The 21,773-nt window shown below is 37.3% G+C and overlaps 1 protein-coding gene across 3 annotated transcripts in view; it reads right to left on the bottom strand.

Moving 5' to 3' along the window:
* LOC112953324 (alpha-1-antiproteinase F-like) overlaps nucleotides 1-12,875 on the bottom strand; it is a 71,454-nt gene extending 58,579 nt beyond the window's left edge. For 2 of the 3 annotated variants that reach the window (XM_026046360.1, XM_026046377.1), the window contains exon 1: nucleotides 12,834-12,875. The gene's annotated coding sequence lies outside the window, so the exon portion shown is untranslated. Of the gene's footprint in view, nucleotides 1-12,724; nucleotides 12,798-12,833 lie in introns of those variants that run through there. The other variant, XM_026046385.1, reaches the window with a different exon arrangement.
* Between the last annotated feature and the right edge of the window lie 8,898 nt (nucleotides 12,876-21,773).

Raw genomic sequence — 21,773 nt, 5'->3', positions numbered from 1 at the left:
TATGATCATTCTCTTTGAATCCTGTCCAATTTCTGATGTTTCTGTGATTTGTGGATACCAGAATTTCACATCATGTTACAGAAGTGATCCCCAGTACCAAACGCTTCACTCTAAACCTTAAAGAGACTTTCTTGTCAAGAACTTCTCTATATCAAAGTGAAATAAGTAGTTTCCATAGGCAACAGGCAGAGAGGCAAACAGACAACAGCCTTGCCAATTTTATAGCAAGAAGGCCTTGAAAAAATTATTATTGTTATGGGTACTCCTTCCAAGAAAGTAGTCATAGATGTGAGGTGCAAGAACTTTTGGAACAAAGGCTAGCAGCTCCCAGCAGCTACCATTGCCACACCTCCCTTATCCTTTTCCACCTTTCTTCTCCTCCCTGCTTCTACTTGCCTAGGGTTGCAAGGAAAGCAAATCTCAACATTCCCAATAGTGCTCTGTATCCCAAATTGACTTCCTTCACCGCCTTCTCTCTTTGCTTCGACTGGAGTTACCCCAAGCTTCACCTAACCTTGAATCTCTGAGGTATCATTACTCATTTTGCTTCTATTTCTGATTCTAAGTCATTTGACTTAGCAGATTTAACATTCAGCCAACAGGCATCTGGACTACCAAGATAAAAGCCCTATCATCTACATGTGTCTCACTGGCCTTGTTCCTAGACATCTAAGCAAGCAGTTTCTCAAAGTTAAGCATCCTGCTTTACGGCACCTATGACAGAAAGCAACCAAGATTGTAGCTAAAAAAAATAGGAAAATTATAAAAAAAAAAAAAAAAAAAGGACAAAAATCTTCAGTAAAGTTATCTCATTTTCCAAATCACATTTCATTTTCCAAATAAAAGCATGAAGTAATATCTTCATTAAATGATTATGATATTGTTGTCATAGACACTAAAATACATATATGTAGGCAAAGAATTTGAACACTAAAATGTTAAATTGTTAGATAGCTACAATACAATAAAGAATTATTCCAGAGCTAATTCTATCTGAGCAGAAGAAAATAAAGAAACAAATGCTTAGAAATCAGATGTTACTAGATAACTAGCAGTTAAAATATTTTATCCTGTCAAGCTAATGGAGAAAGTAGCATATCAAGAAGCTATCATTTGCAAGATGCAGCACTGATAGAAAAAAAAAAAAAAAGGGCCTTTGCTGCTGTACTCCTATTCTGTTTATGACGCTGTCCATGTTGCACTGATGAGGGAATAGTCCACAGCCCTCTTAGGTCCCTTTCCCCAATAAATCTACCCAGATCCAGTGACTGAAGATGAGCGTTTCTACCCAAGTGTGCTGCTACTTACACAACTAATCTCATTCCAAATTAAAGCTAAACTAGTTCTGAGGTAACGGTATGAATCCAAGATCACAATTAACATAAGGATTCAGATGGGTTTATATTAAATATTCCAGTATGGAACTAAGTTCAAATGTAGTCAGTCTAATGCACCTTGGGTTACTTGATGCACCAGGGTTCCTTCTGATTTTGACCCAATTGTTATCAGTGAACAAGTTCTTCAAGATGTGAAATTTACTTCCTAGGGAGGCTTTCAAACCTTGGCAATGCCTTTGAATGGCAAATGCAGGCCTCTTCTCAAATGCATTTCAGCTACGTGACTCTGATATAAGTTAAAATTCATAGACTGTTAATTAGCATGTAGAGCAGGAGGTCCCTAAGTTGCTCACAAGGTACGCATTTGGCAGGCAGCGCACCAACACTTGAAGAGTGGTTAAAAAAATGAAAGAAAAAAAAACCCACTTTTTTTACATTACTGAAAGTTTATTAAATATTTATTTCTTCAGGGACCACCTATGTTAATGAAACATGCCTGCTCTTGTTCGAATCTTTAAAACTCATGTGTTAAATAATAACACTGAGGTAGTCTCTCTGAAACTGAACCACCAACAGTAGAACAGATACAGAGCGTAAGTGTTTTCTTGTGTCTATTTAACAGCTTTTATGTGTCTGTTAAGGGCTTCTTTTCTGTTTTGTTAATCATTTCTGCTCCCATAATAATTAGACGTCAGAGGAAATCACAGTTTCAAATGCTACTGTTTCTCTGCGTCTCCAGAGTTAAAAGGAGGAAGCAGGATTAAATGGCTTTCTCAAATGTTTTTTTTCTTTCACTAATCATACAAAAATCACATTTCTGTGCACATTAAACAGTCAGATAGTCCATCAAAACATTGTATTATTTGTTTAGTATCAGGAAGCAATTCCATTTATTGTAGTAAAATAACATTCAAGTGCCTGAAGTATTATTTTATCAATGCTATCATTTTCTAAGATACTGTGCTTTATCTTCAAAACCTGCCGAGTTACTGATCCCTTACACATCTGCCCCATAGCTTTCCACCTCCAGAATGACACACCATGCAGCAGAATATTGCTAGTAGGTCTGGTATCACATATGACAAACTGCATTTGGCGCACAGCATTACGTACCAGGTCGCAAGTCTCACAGGGAAAGGAGTCCTACCTCAAACCATTCTCTTAACAGAACACTGTCAGCTGAACACGCCTCCCAGCTCCAAATCATGCTTTAACTATACTCTGAATTTGCACTTCTGCATTTCAAGTTGACACCTGTATACTTTATGACACTGCCTTTTACCTAGATGGCCTCCTGATTTCCCTTCCAATCTGAAATACTCAGATTCATTCAACTTGAATTAAATTCAGTGAAAGTTTCAGACAACCTGAGCTGCTTATGCTGGGCGTGCTACTGGAAAAAAACCCTGCAACACATTAGCACCATGGTCTGTCCTGCTGTTCATGTCTCAATTATGTGTGTTCCTCCCATCATATGACCCTCAGAGATGCATCCATTAAGGCACAGGAAATGCAGGAGGTCTGCTCCCTTAATAAATTTAACTCTGAGAGAGAGAGATGACATGGATGGGTTCAGGAAGTCATGTACTCTCCCCTTCTCAATGTTATTCAAATCTTTTGTACAACACTATTACAGTTTCAGTGCTTCTTCCAACAAAGATGTTATGTAGCAGTGGATTCTGGAGATTTCGAAACCTAATCTTTGGAAAGTCATACTGATTACAGTAGAATTCAAAGTCCTATAATGAAAAAATCTTGGAGAGATCAAAAAATCTTGGAGATGGAGCCTTTATTGGGCCTTTCCTGGTATGGAAAACTAGAACCATTCAACTCTATTTCCTCCTCCATGAGAAACTTTTCTGCTAGAGCTGTAAGATTCTAGAGGCACATAACTTGAGAGTGGAAGACATTCCAGGAGTGTCAATGGAGAATAAGATTGAAAATACCCAATGTGAGTTTTTGTTCCAAGTGTTGTACCCTTCTGATTCTTGGCCAAATGAGCCTTAAAGGATATTGGTGATACTTTATATTCTCTGAATGCAGAACTTGCACTTTCAGTCTGGACAAATGCATGAGCCAGCAGAATTGTTTTTAAATTGCAGGAAATCTGTACTCTCAATATTTACAATACACTGATATCACAATTTTAATGCACATTCTATTACAGCAGAAAACTGTTGTCGGTTTAAGGCTCCAGTACGTCAAAGCTCAATTATCTGTTGTTTTCTGAATTTTCAGCTCTGTATCCTAAATCTGTGTCTTATTTATTTTATCCAGACTAGAAGTACATCTGTTCAACATTTGGCACATGAAATAATAGGAAGTATGCACTGAAGACACACGCAGACTAAGCTAACCAACCTAGGTACAAAAAGGAATTAAATCAAAATTTAAGAAATAATTGCATCTCTCTGATTTGTTTGGCAGATCTCCTTGTGATTATTCTCTACTCTAGTGCCTGGCAGTGCTGTCATATACAGAAAGGCAATAAAAGAGTAGTGGTGATATCCATCCAGCAGACAGTACTGATGGCAATGCTCAGCTAACACAGAACAGAAGAAAAGGAATATGAGATACTTACAATGAGGTAAGACTCACTCTGCAGGTTCAGAAAAGATTTTAGCACACTTTTCAAAATGGCATAGACTAGCTAATTGATTTTCAACACGTGATTTTTCATTTATTGCCCTGATTAATTTTTTCCATGCAACATCTAAATCCATATTCCATTTTTACTGCCCCAATGGCACTAGAAATTGCCTGGTATGGTGGCTCTTTGAAGAGGACTGCCAGTTCTTCCTGCGAAAAGGCAGCAAAAGACTGAGGACTTATACTGTGACTTCCAGTACTGGAATGTTTTAATGTCTATTTCTTTCACAAGACAATGATCCCTACGCCAAATAAATGACTTAGGAATGAAATAGATGAAAGAAAACTACAGATGGAGAAAGTTGAAGAGGAATATGATTCCAGTGCATCAGCTTCTTCCCAGTTCTGCTGCATTTCCTATGAATTTATTCTTCTCCTCACAGAGCACATTTCATCCAAAACCACTGTGAATTAGTTACTGAAACTCACAGTCAGTCTCTGAATTTCTCATCCTATTTTATAGGGAAAATGTCTTATATATGGCAGTAACTTGTCCAAGGCTACAGAATGTGCCACTGGTAGGACAACATTTCAGTATAAAATATTACAAATTATCATCTTATGTCCCATGCTAGTCTATTGCTTTTCAACTGGATACAGTAATAGCTTCTTTAAATAAGGATTGGTTATTAAGTATTTATGCTTTAAAAAAATAAATGGAACATACAAATCCAAATTTAGAATCATTTTAACACTACTTAAGAAAAGTTCTAAATTATGCAAATTTAATGTAAAATCTTATTGCTGTGATGGCAGCAGGGGAGTGTCTTATACTCTGAACCTTTTTGTTTTGTTGAAGGACTGGACTTACAAAGTAGTAAATCCTAATTTTCCATTATACTTTTTACTGAAACTATACTGATTTCTCAATTTTTTTTTTGCTAGAAGGCTTTAGTTATTGACTTATGCATGTAAGATTTTTTGAGTGAATTAACACAACTTAGAAACATGATCAGCTAAGATCAATGCCTGTAATATTGTCTGCAGACCAATATCATTATTATGGAAACTAGAAATAGCTACAACCACTTTTAATGCTGAACTAATGACTAATGCAAGTCATCCATTTCTGTAGATTTATTCAGTCATCTGCTATAATTGCTATTTTCTTGTTCTCCATTTTTTGTGAGAGGAATAACCTGTTGAACTCATACTGAACCTTTGAGTACTTTAAAAATAGACTAGTCTCCAAGTGCAAATCTACTTTTATGATTGTAATTAGAGAAAGATCATCAACCAAGCAGAAAAGGCCTATCACGACAATTCTTTCTTTTGGCTAATTGAAAACTAATCTCTGAAGAACTGCTAAATTTATAAAACTCTATTATTCAAAATCTTGGCAAATCTTAAAAAAAAAAAAAAAAAAATGCTCATGGGACTTCAGTTCCAAAAAATCTGATCTTGAAATTTGACCATGGCCTGCCTCTAATCAGGCTTCTAACAAAATATATTCATTCAGTTTTAACAAGGACTCCTGATGTGATGATCTACTTTTGATTTTATTAGATGGTCTGACTTATGTACTTAAATAGCATCTTATTAGCTTGTTTGTTTATTGTGTTAACAGTGGGCAGTTTCAGTTACAAAAGGATTTAAAGAGGTATAATCCATAATCTCTGATTTACACATATATTGGCTAGTTGCACTGTTGGCACATGGGGAAAGCCAAGGCCCTCTATAAGGCAAATGGAAAACAGAGACCAGGAAAGAGATGAAAGCTAGAAAAAAAAAAAAAGAACAGAATTGGTGACATACAAGAATATAGTTGCGATTACTGAAGAAGAATGCCAGGAACTAAGGAATAAACAGAGCTAAATCCATCTTTCCTGCTTCTGCAGTGGTCTGATCTATGGAGTTATGCTATTTTTGCCAGCAGCATCAAAACTGTGATGAGCATAATGTCACTACACAAACGATATCTTCTCTCAAGCTCACTTTCCCAGAGCCCATATTTCTGATATTGTCCTACCTGCTTAAGCAAGAAAGTCTTTCGACAGTTAGAGATATAAATTCAAGCCTCTTGTATGTTAAGGGCTCCAAAGTAACAGACCCTGAATGCGGAAGAAAATTCAACTTCTATCCTATCTGTTAGGGACCTAACCAAACCTAAATTACAGAGGGGAAAAAAAAAAAAAGGCTTAAATCTGTAAATTCTTATTAACAACTTGAACTAATTATGAGTGTAATCCTGAGTGATTCGTAATCATAAGTGAACCCATCAAAACAATAGCAGCTGTACAAAGTTCCTCAGCACTTTGAAAACAAAAAAAAAAAAAAAAAGAGAATATCTCTTGAGTGTCTAAATTTGAATTTCTCAAAAATCACTTGTTTAATGTCCTAAAGATAAAAGAATAATCCACAGCCAAAGTCTTTACCAAAGTGTGTTCCAGCTCCCACCACTGAAACCGCATGCCCTCTTAATACAATTGTCTGAACGGCATGGGTTAGAAAAACAAAATTTTAGTTATATTAGTAGTGTTTCGCCACAGCATATTGGACATTATTAAAACAATCTTGAAATACAACAAAGAACTTCATTTCCTAAGCTCTTTTCCAGTACAGGACACAGCATCATTTGATATAAATCACCAAAACTCCATTCATTATGTGAATTAACTAATACAGATGGCTGATAATTATTTGAAAATTCTTATGTTTGCTGGTCCATGCAAGACTCAGTTCACATGTCTAAATGTCTACCTATTAAGGAAAAGTACTTAAGCATGTATTTAATTCCCAGAGTCTCAGCTCAAATGCCTTCTGCCATAGAGTTGTTGTAGCTGTGACTGTCTAAAGAGATTGCTTTCCCGAACAGAGGGTGTTTTTTTTTTCCTGAATGAAAGCCATAGCTCATTTTAAAAGTACGTGCCTGTCTTACTGATATAAATGACACACTGTTAGAGCCAATGCTTCCATCGCTGTGAGAAGCAACTACACTTCAGCAGTGAAGCTTCCCCCACTGTGCTTTCTCCAGCACTAAGGAATTGTGACATGGGATTCTTAGTGGATTAAGAATCTTTGGCATTCTTATGTCATCTCTTGTCTTGATTACATGATTTCAGAATTGGAAAAAACTATATTATTTTTAGCTCCCAGGCTTCTGTGGATTTCCATGATTCTGGGAAGAAGCACAATTTTATAGAGCTCTGCTAGTCGCTGTTAATTTAAATTGAATATCTACACATTTTCTACATATATTCTTTTTTTCAGAACAAATTTTGCATCATTTCTTAACCATAACTTCTATGATTCTATATTACAATGTGGTAATTTGGAAGCCAATCTTTTTTTTAAGTCACAGTAAAATTTTCTGCATTAACAGCATAGTTTCTGCTCATCAAAGTTCTAATTTCCATTGGTTTCTTGGTTTTCAGCTTTGCAAATCCTAAATGTGCCTTTCATTTATTTTTTCCACACTTTGAGTACATCTGTTCAACATTTAGTTCATGAAATACTAGGAAGTATTCTCCAAAGAAATATTCACTTTACTTGTTGGCCTACAAAGAAAATGCAACAAGTCCGTACTAAAGTTTTTTCTTTTCAGTAGCTTACACTTAACCAGCTAACTCCCACACTTACTAAAAACATACCCCTAATTTACTTGATGTGCGTATAGTTCTCCATCTAAAACATTTATTAAAACAGAAATCCCAGTTTCCACCTCCTAGAAACACAGAAAGCAATAAAAGACTATTATAATGTTTTTAATCTCTCTTACTGGCGAGGCACACTACATTAAGATTTGAATGGAAATTTTGCTCTCTCATTAGCTATCTCTTGCTTAAACAGTGTAATGTTTAATCCTTCACATACCTGTAGAGATAAATGAACTCTGTACTGTGAGGAAGGTGTTTTACCCTGATCACTTCTCTATCTAAAAAAATAATGATGACCAGGAGGAAATCTCTTTCAAATAGTGATGCAAGAACAGAGCTAAACCAATTTGTATCATTTTGTTGTGTTAAGAACATAGCAGAGGGGATGTGTTAAATACTAGTGGAAACATTATTTTGGATGAATAGGAATGCAAAGAAGCGATAACCGCTTTATGGTCTATTTCATAGCATAAGTCATTTTGGAACCAGTGATCTACTCCAGGTGACACCAGGAAAAGTTTAGGTGGAGCTGCTTCTCTAGAAGCATGATGGTATAGCAGAGTTCAGAGTCTGGCCAGAGTACCAAACTTTCCACAAGTTGATATAAAATGATGCAGTGTACAAAAACCAAAACCCATGCTTTGCATACTAGCCAGGACAATAATATCTGTTGATCAACAAAAAACACAAAAAGGTTTTCTCTGTAATGCTTCTATACCTTCAAAAAGATTAAGACATTAGCTCCTTACATTGCAGGAACAGCACTGTCTCTATATGGAAACTGCCAGCTAGCTGCAAGAGGCACTAAAGTTCTCAGATGACATTTCTACTCATCTCACTGTCAAATAAAGCCAAGTCCAAGTCTCCTCAGTCACTTTTCCTAGTTTAGAGGGCAGCAACTTCTGTTCTCAGGCTACAAACAGGGGTCTTAAAAAAAATCAAGATTTTTATTAATCAGATTTTAAAAACAGATTAAGATTTATCTTTTCTGAATTGGTATATTGAGGACTATCAGACTATCCAGTGAGATGTTTCTGTTGTCAATGTGTAATATACATACTCTGATTATATGACTTATCACTATACATTGTTGCTTTCTTAATTCAAATTGCAAGCTACATGAGAGAGCAAAGAAAAAAAAGAAAAGAAAACACACACAACAGAACAGCTGTATGAGCACTAAGAAAAGCCCCATTCCCTATTTAAGTCCCATACATATTTTCCTTTATTTTTTTTTCCCCTCCCCCTTTCAGTTATGCCATTCTAACATCCTATAAAAATATTTCATTTTTCCCCCGTGGATGGAAAGCTGTGGTAACTGATCTATTTTTCTTTGTTTTGATGTGCAGTGTAACTGTTAGTATGTGTGTTTCAAGTTATTTAAAACTGTCTGCTTCTGACATGTATCAGAAGCAGAAAGCACCAAACTGAATGTGAATAATCCCTCTACAGGATTGTGACTGCTTGTCCAAAAGGCAAATTCCAGACATTAAGATTCATTTCTTTACTGGGAATGCATTCAACACCCGGATATTTTTTCCTGTTCTCCTTTTCCCCCTTTGATTTTTGTGTTTGTTCGTGTGTGTGTGTGTGTGTGTGTGTGTGTGTCCTCTCAGAGTCCCTTATGAAATATAGTATATCCTTTTTATAATTTCATAAAAAAGCAGGATTGTTTTAAGATAGTACTGGTAAAAAGTTCTAGGAAGTTGGTAATCTGAACTCAAGTGAAATAAAAAATGCAGACATATTGTTGTCATGCAAGATAGTCAGGAGAGTGGTTTAGGTATATTATATCAGTTTTCATAATACACTACCAGGTGCTGTATGTTTTGTTGCATGGTGTGCTCTGTTACTGAATTCAGCCTTCAGAAGTAAAGACGAAAAATTCTGAAGACTCAAAGGAGCTATTCTGAGCTAGTTCCACAGAGATTCAGTAGTCTGTTCACCTGTCTCTTATTTGTAATATTTTCTTATTCCATCTACAAAAGCTAACACTACTGACAGAGTCCATCAAATAGCTCATCCACTCAGCTATTTTATATGAACAACTAGCCTTATATATATTGGTGCCTGGAGAAAGAGGGTATTCTGTCTTTTCTCATCATATCCTCTAGGCATCCACCTGCTTCCCTACTGGTGCAACTGCCTCCTGCAATAAACTCTCAACAATCAGTGAATTTACATCTTGTGAATCCTCAAATTGCTTGCACCGGCTGAAGTGCCACTCAGAAAAAGCCAGTGCAAAAAATAATAAGAAAAATAAAAATAAGGCTTATATTATATCCATGCATGTCTGCTGCATAAGCCCAAATAAAAATAGTGACTTGCTTCTGAAAAGTGGAGCCATATGGGCAAACACATTGCAATCTAGAAGCTATTTAGGACTGCTAGGCTGTACTGGTGCTGCTCTACAGAACGGTTTCTGGATAGTGTCACATCTTAAGCAGCTCATACTGCATTTTCATTTGCAGTAGTTTCTGCCCAAAAGTTCTTTCCCTTCCTTTTGCGCTCTGTCTGCCTTCACGGTGCCATCTTTAGGAACAAGGTCACCTATTTGGGAGGTCCATTTAATTTATTATTCAAACATTTATAAAAGTACGGGTCCAGTTTAGATCTTTTGGTGAGCCAACAGTCACACCACTTCATTGAAAGTGCAAACATTTTAATACTCAGTATTTTGCTTCAGGAAATATAATCCTAGTAATTTTTCAGTGTTCCTTATTGCTTTAATTTTCTGTTGTCATTTAGCCCCCAATGCTAAATGTTTCTGGATTACAAATTAGCTGAAAACCACAACATTTAATGACATTAGGCTAAACTTACCGGATTTCTTCTTTGCAAAACAAAGCATAGTATAAAGTCTTAAAAAAAATTTTTTTATTGCATATTTTATGCTTTGAGAAACACTGAAAGTACATGGTTTCCACCAAACACACGTGACTCAGAGGAATAAAAACTGCAGCTAGGCTTGTAAAAAGCATATTATTTTAAAAGCCTTAACCCAATGTAGCAGAAAAGTCTTGTATGTCTTTACCTCTTTTATATGAGAATATTAAATGCAACCCCAACCCTTTATAACAATGTATCATCTGTTTCAAATTGGAAGGAAATCAAGTCTCTAATACGGTAAAATAACATAGAAGTTAATTTTCTAATTGAACTCTCTGGTCTTGGACTGCCTGCAGTAAACCTTGACAATCTGAGACCCAGGCAACCTCTGGCATTTTAGAGTGTGGTTTGAATGTTACTAATTATATACTTGACTATTTCCAACAGTATAAAGGAAGAGCAGTTGCCTGCGTACTCAACATTCAGTGCAAAAAATACACTAATTCTGTATTATCTTTGAAAACTGAAACAGGAACAGGAAGTAAAATTTAATTTCTTTGTGATCAGTTCTTTCCTTAGCTGTATGGAAGAAGAGAGGAGAAGAGAAATCTCCCTGACAAGACAGAAAAGGTTTGACAAAATTTGATAAGAATTTATAAAGAGTGAAGAAAATAACATTTCTTGATTATAATACACAGTTGAAGGAGATGATGCAGAAGAAAATGTAAATTTAAAAAAGGCTGATCAAAAAGTGGGTTTAATTTCTCAAAATCAGAAATCAGAGAGGTGGAGATTTTAAGAAACCTACGGAGACCATCTAGCAAAAATCACAAGTCCAAACAGGGTTACCTACACAAGTTGGCCCATGAATATCTCAAGATAGGTGTTTGAGATTGTGGTCTGCAATGGAAAATATGGGCTTAGTGCCACAACTGGTATGAAAAGTCCAGCTATGGGAAGGGTAAGGGTTGAGAGAAAGGTGAGAGGTGCCTTTGAAGTGGCTGAGGGCAGAATCTGCCAAGAGAAGGTGTGTGCTGCCAGGAAAGTGGCCCTGTGAGGGGTTTATAGTGTGAGACAGAAATTTGGGTCTTAGTGCCAACCATGGCTTGAAAAGCCTTTTAGACTTAGGGCTGAGAGAAATAGAAAGCTGTGAAGTGCTGTTGTGGTGGGTGTGGTTAGGGCCTCACAAAGTCCTCACAGGAGAGCTCTCCTGGCAGCAAACACCTTCCCTTGCCAGGCCCATCCCACAGCCACTACAATGGCACCTCTTGCCTTTCTCTTTCAACCCTAACCGTAACCATAAAACTAGCAGTATTTTTCAGGCTGAGGCTGGTACTAGCTGCCTAGCCACACAGTCCAGACCACAATGTCCTCACAGCACAGCTCTCCTGGAAGCCAACACCATCCTTTGGCAACCCCTTTCCTCACCCACTAGAACAACACCTCTTTCCTATTTCTTTCTTCCAACCCTAGCCCTAGGAGGATTTTCAAGCCAAGGCTGGCACTAAGACCTCTATTCCAGTTTGAGACCTCAGTGTCCTCATAGCACAACCCTCTTGGAAGCAAACATCTCCACTTGACAACCCCAGCCACTAAAATGGTACCTCTCGCCTTGCTCTTCCCCTCAACCCTAACCATAACCCTAGGGGGATTTTTCAGGACGGGGATGGCACTGGTATTCCCCTTCTTGGATCAGACTGCAAAGTCCTCAAAGGACAGCTCTCCTGGCAGCAAGCACCTTCCCTTGGCAAGCCATTACCATATCAACCACAACAGCACTTCTCATCTTTCTTTTTTCTCTCAACCCTAACTGTAAGAGGATTTTCAAACCACGGCTGGCACTAAGGCCCAAATTTCTGTCTCACACTATAAACTCCTCACAGGACAGCTCTCTTGGAAGCAGAAATCTTCTCTTGGCAAACCCTTTGCTTCCTCACTACAATGGCTCTTCCTTTTCTCTCAACCCTAACTCTAGGAGTATTTTTAAGCTAAGGCTAGCACTAAGACTCATATTCCAGTCCCAAACCACAAAGTCCTCAGAGTACAGCTCTCTTAACAGTAAACACTTTCCCTTGGCAGCTCCTTACCACAGCCACTACAGTGGCACCTCTTGCCTTTCTCTCAACCCTAACCCTCACCCTAAAACTATTATGGATTAGACATACAAAATACAAAGTTAAAATAGTGGACAAGGCTGCAATGTCAAGAAAGCAGAAATTTGTAAGAGCAGACAAGCAGAGGAATAAGCATTTGAGTAAACAGTACCATAATCAAATAATCACATGGTGATAACCACAAGTGCTGAAGACTTACATAGATGAAAATCTGAAGTACAATCCAGCAACATCATCATAGAAAAGGGAAGGGGGTAGGCAAAGTATCTTTGTAAAAAAAAAAAAAAACAAAGCAGATTTTCACTTACTCTAAAAGCAGGTATCTCATTCATTGTGTAGCTCTTTGCCAAGGCCTCACCTGGTCCCACTCTCCTATCTCTGCTGCAAAGATTCTCATTGTCATCAGCTGTAGCTCTGATGATCTTGAGATAGTCTTCTATGGGCAGCAATGGATGTGGTGCTCAACTGCAAACAAACATAAAACCTATATACTGAGGCAACATTCATGTTTGAAATCTCTAAAATCTACAATATTAACAAACAATTAATAAATAAATGACCATAATAATGGTCAGTATCTGTGAATGATCTTCCTTCACCCAGTGTCAGAATTATAATGGACAGCAGATTCCTGAGGTCTAACTTTAGGTGGTTCTCTTTTCCTTTTCTTATTTTCCTTTTTTTCCCTAGCAGAAATATTTACATATATTATGAGGCAATCTACAGCAAAGGGTAACAGGTATTCTCGCCTGGCAATTTAGGGCCAAATAAATAACACCAACAATAGCATTGCACAGCAGAAAACCAACAATTCTAACTTTGTTCAGGCTGGTTATGCCTGTATGTTTTACAACAAATGAATATGCTGAAACTCTGGACTCCAACCTCACTGGTAATATTTGTGACTTTGCTAAATATTTGTGACAACTGCTAAAGTATCATCAAATCTTCCCTTTTTTTTATTTTCTTTACGAATCTTTATTTGACTCCTTTTCACTTCTGCTTTGTAGCACACAGTGCATCTATTGTTCACAGTTTCCAGCTGCACTACCTGTTCCAAACAACTGGAAGCATCATCAGTTTGCAGCAGTGCAAGTTTATAGGATTTTCTAATCACGAACACACACAAAAAAACAGAAAATATTAATAATGAATACACTCCCAAGCTATACTAGAAACACTGTGATAGAGAAGGAGCTTCAGTAGCACAAAGGATATAAAATAACAAGTTTCTATCACTTCTTTTTCTTTTAGATAGAGTTCAAAATTCTTAAAAACCGTGAAGTGTATCTTCTCCATTGCAAAGCAAACCCTGACATCTGCACTAACAGCCAATCCTGTATGTTTTACTCTCTGAACTAATAAGAATTTCTTGCTAGCAAAGGCAGCATACAGAAAGCCTTCAATTCACATGATCCATCGTATCTAATCAGTGAGACAATCAGTATGGACAAGAATGGGGTAAAGGTGGCCTCACTGTGCCTTGTCACACTTATGGTCATACTTATGGTGTGTTAGCTAGATAAATAATGTGTTTCATGAGATAAAGATTATTAAAATTCATATTTGAAGTTTCTTAATAGTCTTTGTGGACTTCAACTCCTACTTACACCAGTGAAAAGTTAAATTAACTTCAGCATACAAGCATGAAAAGATTCTATTCCTATGTAAAGGAGCCACAGTATACTAAAATGGTCAAAGTGACAATCATCTGAGAAAAGAATGGAAACATATACCAGCTAATCAGAAAACTCACACTGTTTTTCAAAATGATAATTTAAAGATTAATAGCTCTGCTTTGACATCCAATAGTCTTTGGAAAGTCTTCATATGAAAGCACTTTGTAAATCACATTTAAAGAAAAAGCATTAATAGTGCCCCTAGAACTACTAGGAAATCTCAATAATATTCAATAAAACTGCATGTGTTTAGAATTCTCAGCACTGTTCCTAGGACATATACTTATTTATGCTGCTTTACATGATTTCACATTATTGTGAAGCCTGAAGAGAAAATTAGAAAAGGTCAAGTAATCAGTTCATTCCCCTTGTGTCTGCTCATCTTGGACTCAGTCCTGGTCACAGTGAAGTCGAATGATTCCCAGTGAATCTCTGGCAAAACTCCCAGAGACTGCACTAAGAGCAGAACAGACACATAAGGCTTGATCCAAACCCTACTGAAGATGATGCAGGTCTTTCATTCATTTATAATAGGCTTTGGATCAGGTCCCTCAAAAATATGTACTTAGAATCTATGTTTTAAGCATCACACAGGAGACAAAAACCAGTTTTCTGTCCTGCCTCGTGGTACGGACAGATGGAGATTTCTGCACATTTTATAAGGGGCTTATGTCATCCATTACAAACTGTGGGTGCAAATAGAGCAAGTGACTGGCTTTATCTACAGAGGATTATGAATGAAGTTTGTGTCTAAAACCAAGTATACAGAAAAACAACCCCAACACAGCAGTGTTTAGAACTGTGCTAAACCCAGAAGAGCGTAACATAAATCCCAGAGCCTACAAGAAGACAGATGCCATTTTCTCCTCTTCTTCCTGGGCTATTCTAACCATTCTTCAGAAACAGAAGTAATACAAGTAGATGTAGGAGCCCTTCCAAGCAACTTCATGACCCCAACTCCCTCTTGGCATCATTTGCTGAACAAGGCTCTGACAACTCTCTCCCAAGCTCTGTATTGGAGCTGGGAGGAGGAATCTCAGAAAATTACCTGTATAAAGTCTGCAGTCTGTGCTGCTAGGATGTTTTTCTCACATCCAAATGAGTATCTCTCTCACACACACACACACACACACACACACACACACACACACTCCTTTTGTTTTCTTTCCTATTTTCTCTCAGATAATTACACCAACATTTAGACTGGTATTATATTTGAGAATATAATTAACAAGAAAAGGTACCCTTGACTTTGTTTTTCCATCTGTAAAACAAGCACATTAACACTGGAGATACTAGGGAATTTTCAAGAGGACTTTCATACTTTTTTTAGTATGAAACTCTGAGTATGTAAGCTTCTACAAGTACATACAGTTTTCTTTTAGAAATTCATTATTTCAGTTTTCCTCCTGCTGAAATAATATGCTGTAATTTCTTTTGTTAGATTTTTGCCTTTCAGGTTCTTATCGCAGACACCAGAGAACCCCAAATTACAAACCAGCAAGGACTAACATGGGCCCTTACCAATACATGAGCACAAAACTGTGAGTACTGGAAATAGTTTGCAATTTATGCCCTGTGCCTGTAATCTACAAGTGGAAATATTCTTGTTCATACTATATATACTATCTATCTGTGTGTGTATATGTATATACATGTATGTATATACATATATGTATATATATTCCCATCACAACTCCTTTAAAACATGTGCTCTTAGGTGTTGGAATACACTCTCAGAAAGCTCAAGTAGCCCACTTCATGAGCACATTTTCATATTGTCATATATGGACATTATATTCACCATTAGATAGTCTTCACCCTGAGGGGGAAGATGTTAATCGTAAGATAACAGAATTTTAAAATATAGCAAAAATTTTTTTAAAAAAATGTTTTGTACAAAAGACTAGCTTCAATAATATGTATACTGCTGTTTGATTATTATTGAGATGACATTATTGAATTGATTTTCTCACACAAAATACTAGGTTCAGATAAACAGTGTAATTTCCCTTGCAAAATACCTGTGATTGGGCCATTTGTCTCACATGCTAGAGATATCCTATTAAAGAACCTTCCCATGGCGCTCCAGGGATCTATCAAAATTCATGGAAGTTCTGAATACAGATGTTTACAAAGGGATCACTACCCTATTTATACAAACACATGTTGGCAGTTGGATTTCTCTATCTGTTCCACATCAGAAATGAATGAATTTATCCACCACAGGGATAGAATATCTCACATGGGTAAACTGAACCACTCATTGAAGTGGTTTGGGATAGAAGAAATTAAATGAACCAACAATGGCAACAAATATGCCCTTGCAGGCCAAATCGTACCCATTTCTGAATCTCTAGCACTGAGATTAGAAAGATGTGGATTTGGAGAATACCAGAATTTGCAAGAATCCCTCAGAACGTAAGTTGGATTCTGTGACCACAACCAACATCCTTTAAGCTTCTTTTCAGGAGTAGCTATTGGAGATGTAACTAGAATGTCCCATTAAGAGAATTCATACTCATCTAGAGCCAATACTAGATTTGCAACACATGTACATGGAACAATAAACTGAAGTTGTAGAAAGCCATGCATATAAATTATACAGAGACAACCATCTGAGCACATATTCAAAGAAGGTAAAATCAAAAATCCAGGGCCTGGATATAAGAAAGCTTAAGCAGTAGTTGATCTTATCAGACGTATACATGCTATGTACTAATATGTAACTAACTACGTGAATGTTCTCCTCTCTTCTGGGGCTCACACAAACAACAGAAGTTTACAAGCTAATTTAAACAGGTACAGCTGCAAAACAAACAAACAAAGCACAATAAAGCTCTCTAGGCAGCAAAAAATTAGGACACTCAACAAGCCTGTGATGATATTGGAAATGTAAAAAGAGTAAAACGTTGCGAATCAGAAGTGAACTGAAGCAAGATGCCACCCTAACATTCAACTGCCCTTACACAGTACTGATAATGAAAGCTCAAAGCACTCTGGGCATTCCCGTTTTCCCTCACTTGAGGACAGATTATATAGACGGACTATTTCCCACCAGGAAATATCACCTACCATGGAAATACTAAGAATGTTTGTCATATACATCCTCCAACCACTCCCACTGGTGGGAAAGAAAAACACTTTCCTATTGTATATAACTGCTGGAAGCAGAACTGAAAAAAAAATCTTCTATAGGCAGGAGATACATTTAGATCAAATTCACCTACCATCTATATTCTATAAATGTATAAACATATATTTTGTCATTTGAAAAAATCCTTTTGGTCATCATCAGACATGCACATGCACAGAATAAGTTCTTCCTACTCATGTAATCATTTATACATGATGCTCTGGGAAAAAAAAGTCATATTTAAGCAATCCTGCAATTTTACGTGATACACCTGAGTATCCAGTGGTAACACACACAGTTCTGCAGGCCATATAGTTCCTAAGGAACAGGAAGAGTAACACTTCTGGATGAAAATTCTTCATTGTGTTCAGTCTATAAAGAAATTCATAAACTCATAAATTCATAATTTATAAATATAGAAATTCATATAAATATATATAAATAATTTATATATAAATTATGTATAAAAATATATATTTCTATTTTCTAATTTCTATATAATATAATGTATATATAATATAATTTCTAATTATATATTATTAAATATATATAATTTCTATATAAATATAGAAAATCATAACTCATAAATTCATAAACCTCATAAACTTATATAACAAAAACAACTATTTTCAGTAGCTGAAATATTTGCATATATTTGCATATATTTACAAAAACAATATTTATATAATTATTATCTTCTTTGCACCTAGGAAAAATCTCAATAGCAAATGGAGGAAATTCTACTTATTTTTAAATTGCGTCCTATAAATATAGATTTCAAACTAAAATATAACTATTAAGCCTACTGTAGTTTAGTTACTTCCTTGGGGATTTATCTGGCTTGTGTAAATTCCCATATGGAATGAAGTTGATCTCCTGCTGTTACTGCAAAGGATACAGTAACACCTTACTTGGATAAAATACACTACTGACTTGGGGGCAAAGTAGATGTTTCAAATGGTTGCTTTGAGGCTGTAAAATTTTCAGCTCATCTCAAACATACCATGCAGTGGTTATGGACTTTACCACAGTGCAGTATGATAGCCTTGTAGTTTATTTTCACAGGAAGCAAGTGGCAAGTCAGAAAAGATTCCATCACATTAATGAAATTGCCATGAGTAGAACAGAATCACACAGAATCACAGAATGGTTAAGGTTGGAAGGCACCTCTAGAGATCACTTAGTCCAACTCCCCTGCTCCGGCAGGGACCCCCAGAGCATGGGGCACAGGGTGGTATCCAGGTGGGTTGTGAAGATCTCCAGGGAAAGAGACTCCACAACCTCCCTGGGCAGCCTGTTCCAGGGCTCTGTCACCCTCACAGTGAAGAAGTTCTTCCTCACCTGGAGATGGAACTGCGTGTATTTCAGCTTGTACCCATTGCCCCTTGTCTATCACTGGCCAGCACCAAGAAGAGGTTGGCCCCCTCATCCTCCCTACATTCACCTGTTAGGTATTTATACATATTGATCAGATCCCCTCTCAACCTTCTCTTCTCCAGGCTAAACAGGCCCAACTCACTCAACAAGAGATGCACCAGTCCCTTAATCATCTGTTGCTCTCTGCTGGACCCTCCCTAGAAGCTCCACGTCCCTCATATACTGGGGAGCCCAGAAATGCACCAGGTGCAGCCTCACCAGAGCTGAGTAGAGGGGCAGGATCCCCTCCCTTGACCTGCTGGCAACACTCCTCCTGATGCAGCCAGGATCCCATTGGCCTTCTTGGCCACAAGGCACTGCTGACTCATGGTTAGCTTGGTGTCAACTAAGACTCCCAGGTCCCTCTCCGTGGAGCTACTCTCCAACCCCTAATCTGTACTGATGACTGGGGTTATTCCTCCCCAGGTGCAGGACCCTGCACTTGTCCTTGTTGAACTTCATGAGGTTCCTCTCTGCCCAACTCTCCAGCCTGTCCAGGTCTGAATGGCAGCACAGCCCTCTGGAGTGTTGGCCACTCCACCCAGCTTGGTATCATCCACAAACTTGGTCAGGGTGCACTCCGTGCCCTCGTCCAGGTCATTGATGAACAAGTTGAACAGCACCGGGACCAGTACTGACTGCTCGGGGACACCACTGACCACAGGCTTCCAACCGGACTTGGCCCCATTTACCCCTGCCCTCTGAGCTCTGCCATCCAGCCAGTTCTCGATCCACCTCACTGTGTGTCCAGACCACACTCCCGGAGCTTTCCTATGAGGATATTATGGGAGATGGTGTTGAAAGCCTTGATGAAGTCAAGGTAGACAACATTCACGGCTCTCCCCTCGTCCAGCCGGCCGGTCATCCCATTGCAGAAGGCTATCAGGTTCATCAAACATGACTTCCCCTTGGTGAATACGTGGTGACTACTCCTGATCAGCAATCATATTTATCTCACCATTAGTGATTACAAGCACATTTGACAATTGTGTACTGTAAGACCTCTCAAAGGGATGTTGACAAGGTGAAAGAAATGCTATATCCTGGCTACATATGCGAATATAGAGATACACAAGGCAAGAATCAGTAAAAATAATCGCTCCTACATCCAGATCAAGAATGTTACAAGTTCCTTAACCATTTTTTCTGCATTGGCTGACTAAGGAAGATGAATGCAGTTACTTCCCAATTTTGTGCCCTCATTCCAAATGATTAACCTCTCGGTCACATCTTTCTCTTTAACGGTGGATTTGAAACAGTTCAGAAAAGGAAAGCAAGCTCTCAGTCTGACAATCCCATGGATTTATATGCTTATATTTTCTCCTTACTCTTTCAACCTCTTTCACACCCAATGCACTGCACTTCTACAGAACGTGGCAGAGGGCCAACTGATACAATACTCTTTCCTAGGCATATCACACTTGTCCTAACACCTGGATGAATTCTAAAATCTTTTTATCCCTGGTTCAGGTTTAATTTTAAATAAGACTTCAGAAGGAAAGCTTTAGTTTACAAACTTATTAGCCTATTGCTGGTGATTCTACTGAGGTGAGTCAGGTTTTGTAATCTTTTGATTTTGGAGAATCTCTCTTGAGTTATATTACAAATTCATCCATATATATTTTAATTTCCAAGCTAAAACATGGTTCTAAATATGCAATGAATAGAGGAATTCTCTTCTATGCCACTCTTATTCTATGCAACTACCTGCAACGAATATAGGAAAATAGTGATTTTTTTCTGCAGAAAAGACCCTTCAACTCATATATATAGAAAGATTTCTGAAGTTTTAATTTTATCTAAGTATCATCCCATATCTTCTGTGCTTTATGAGCAACCTGACAAATGCCTGATCTGTGCAGAACACCATCCGCTGATTTTCACATAGATTTAAGTGACTGTGAGTTGTCAGAAAGAATTAGAATTTCTAAGATAAGTTACAAGGATTCAGTCATATGCAAATGTAAATTCCTATTTTCATAACTTATGCCACAACAACAACAGAAGGTTTTCCAGTGAGGCAAAGTAAAAATAAATAAAACAAAACTAAAACACATGATATCATACAAACAAAACTGCATTTGCTTTAATACTTCAATTTTCCAAAAATGAGCATGAAATGTATCTCATACACTTTAAAAATTCTTAAAGCATCAGTTGTACAAACATAGTCTCTGTTAAATCCTAAATTATTCTAATCTTCCCTCTGAGCCCTTGACAACTGTATTGGCTCTATCTGTGGGCACAAGTCAAGACCACTCACATCTGCTTGCAGTTCACATACTCTTCTCCAGAGATAAAGAAAATCAGATTCTATAATCCCCAAACCTCCTTCTTCCAAAAATGTCTTGAGATATTTTCCTTGGACCACTCTTTTTTCCTTTGTGCTGACCAGCAGGTGATTCTGACCAGAAGAAACTGATTCTAAACTCATAACTAGTCTTTATTTGAATGTCCAATGGTCTTTAATGGGTTTGGACATGAGACTGAAAAAAGAACAGCAAAACCTTTCAGAAATTTGCAAGAAAAATGAATAAAGGCTATTTTTATATACAATCTATTATAGATTTTTTTCCTTTTTAATTTTGTAATCATCTGAAATTTATCTAGCTAAGACCAAAATTTCTATTGTGTAAAAGATGACAAAGCTTAAATGGGGACTGTTTCTATTCCTACAACACCTATTTCAAAGAGTCTGAAATTAGAAAGAATAATTGTAGGGCACCTAATGTCCTACCTAAGTATTATTTTTACTTACTCTTTAACTGCAATGTGTCTGATAACACTTTTCCCAGTGATCTGTCAGCTAAACCATTAAACTATCATAAGCAATATGGCCATAATCAGTCCCTGTTTCAATGTTTTTTTCTGATGCCAGAATAATTTAGATGCCTGGATATCCGAAGCAGCTGTGCCAATGGCTATGTGAGCAGAGTAAAACACAGCTGCTTTGCAATTCATGAAAGTCCAACTCTGGACTTTCTTAAACATCTGGTAAATCAGATGTTCCTTTAAGG

Source organism: Nothoprocta perdicaria, unplaced genomic scaffold, assembly GCF_003342845.1.
Source record: "Nothoprocta perdicaria isolate Ctin4 unplaced genomic scaffold, notPer1 scaffold_108, whole genome shotgun sequence".
Lineage (NCBI taxonomy): Eukaryota > Metazoa > Chordata > Aves > Tinamiformes > Tinamidae > Nothoprocta > Nothoprocta perdicaria.
The sequence above is the reverse complement of the archived record's forward strand: the minus strand, read 5'-3'. Positions and strand labels throughout refer to the sequence as shown.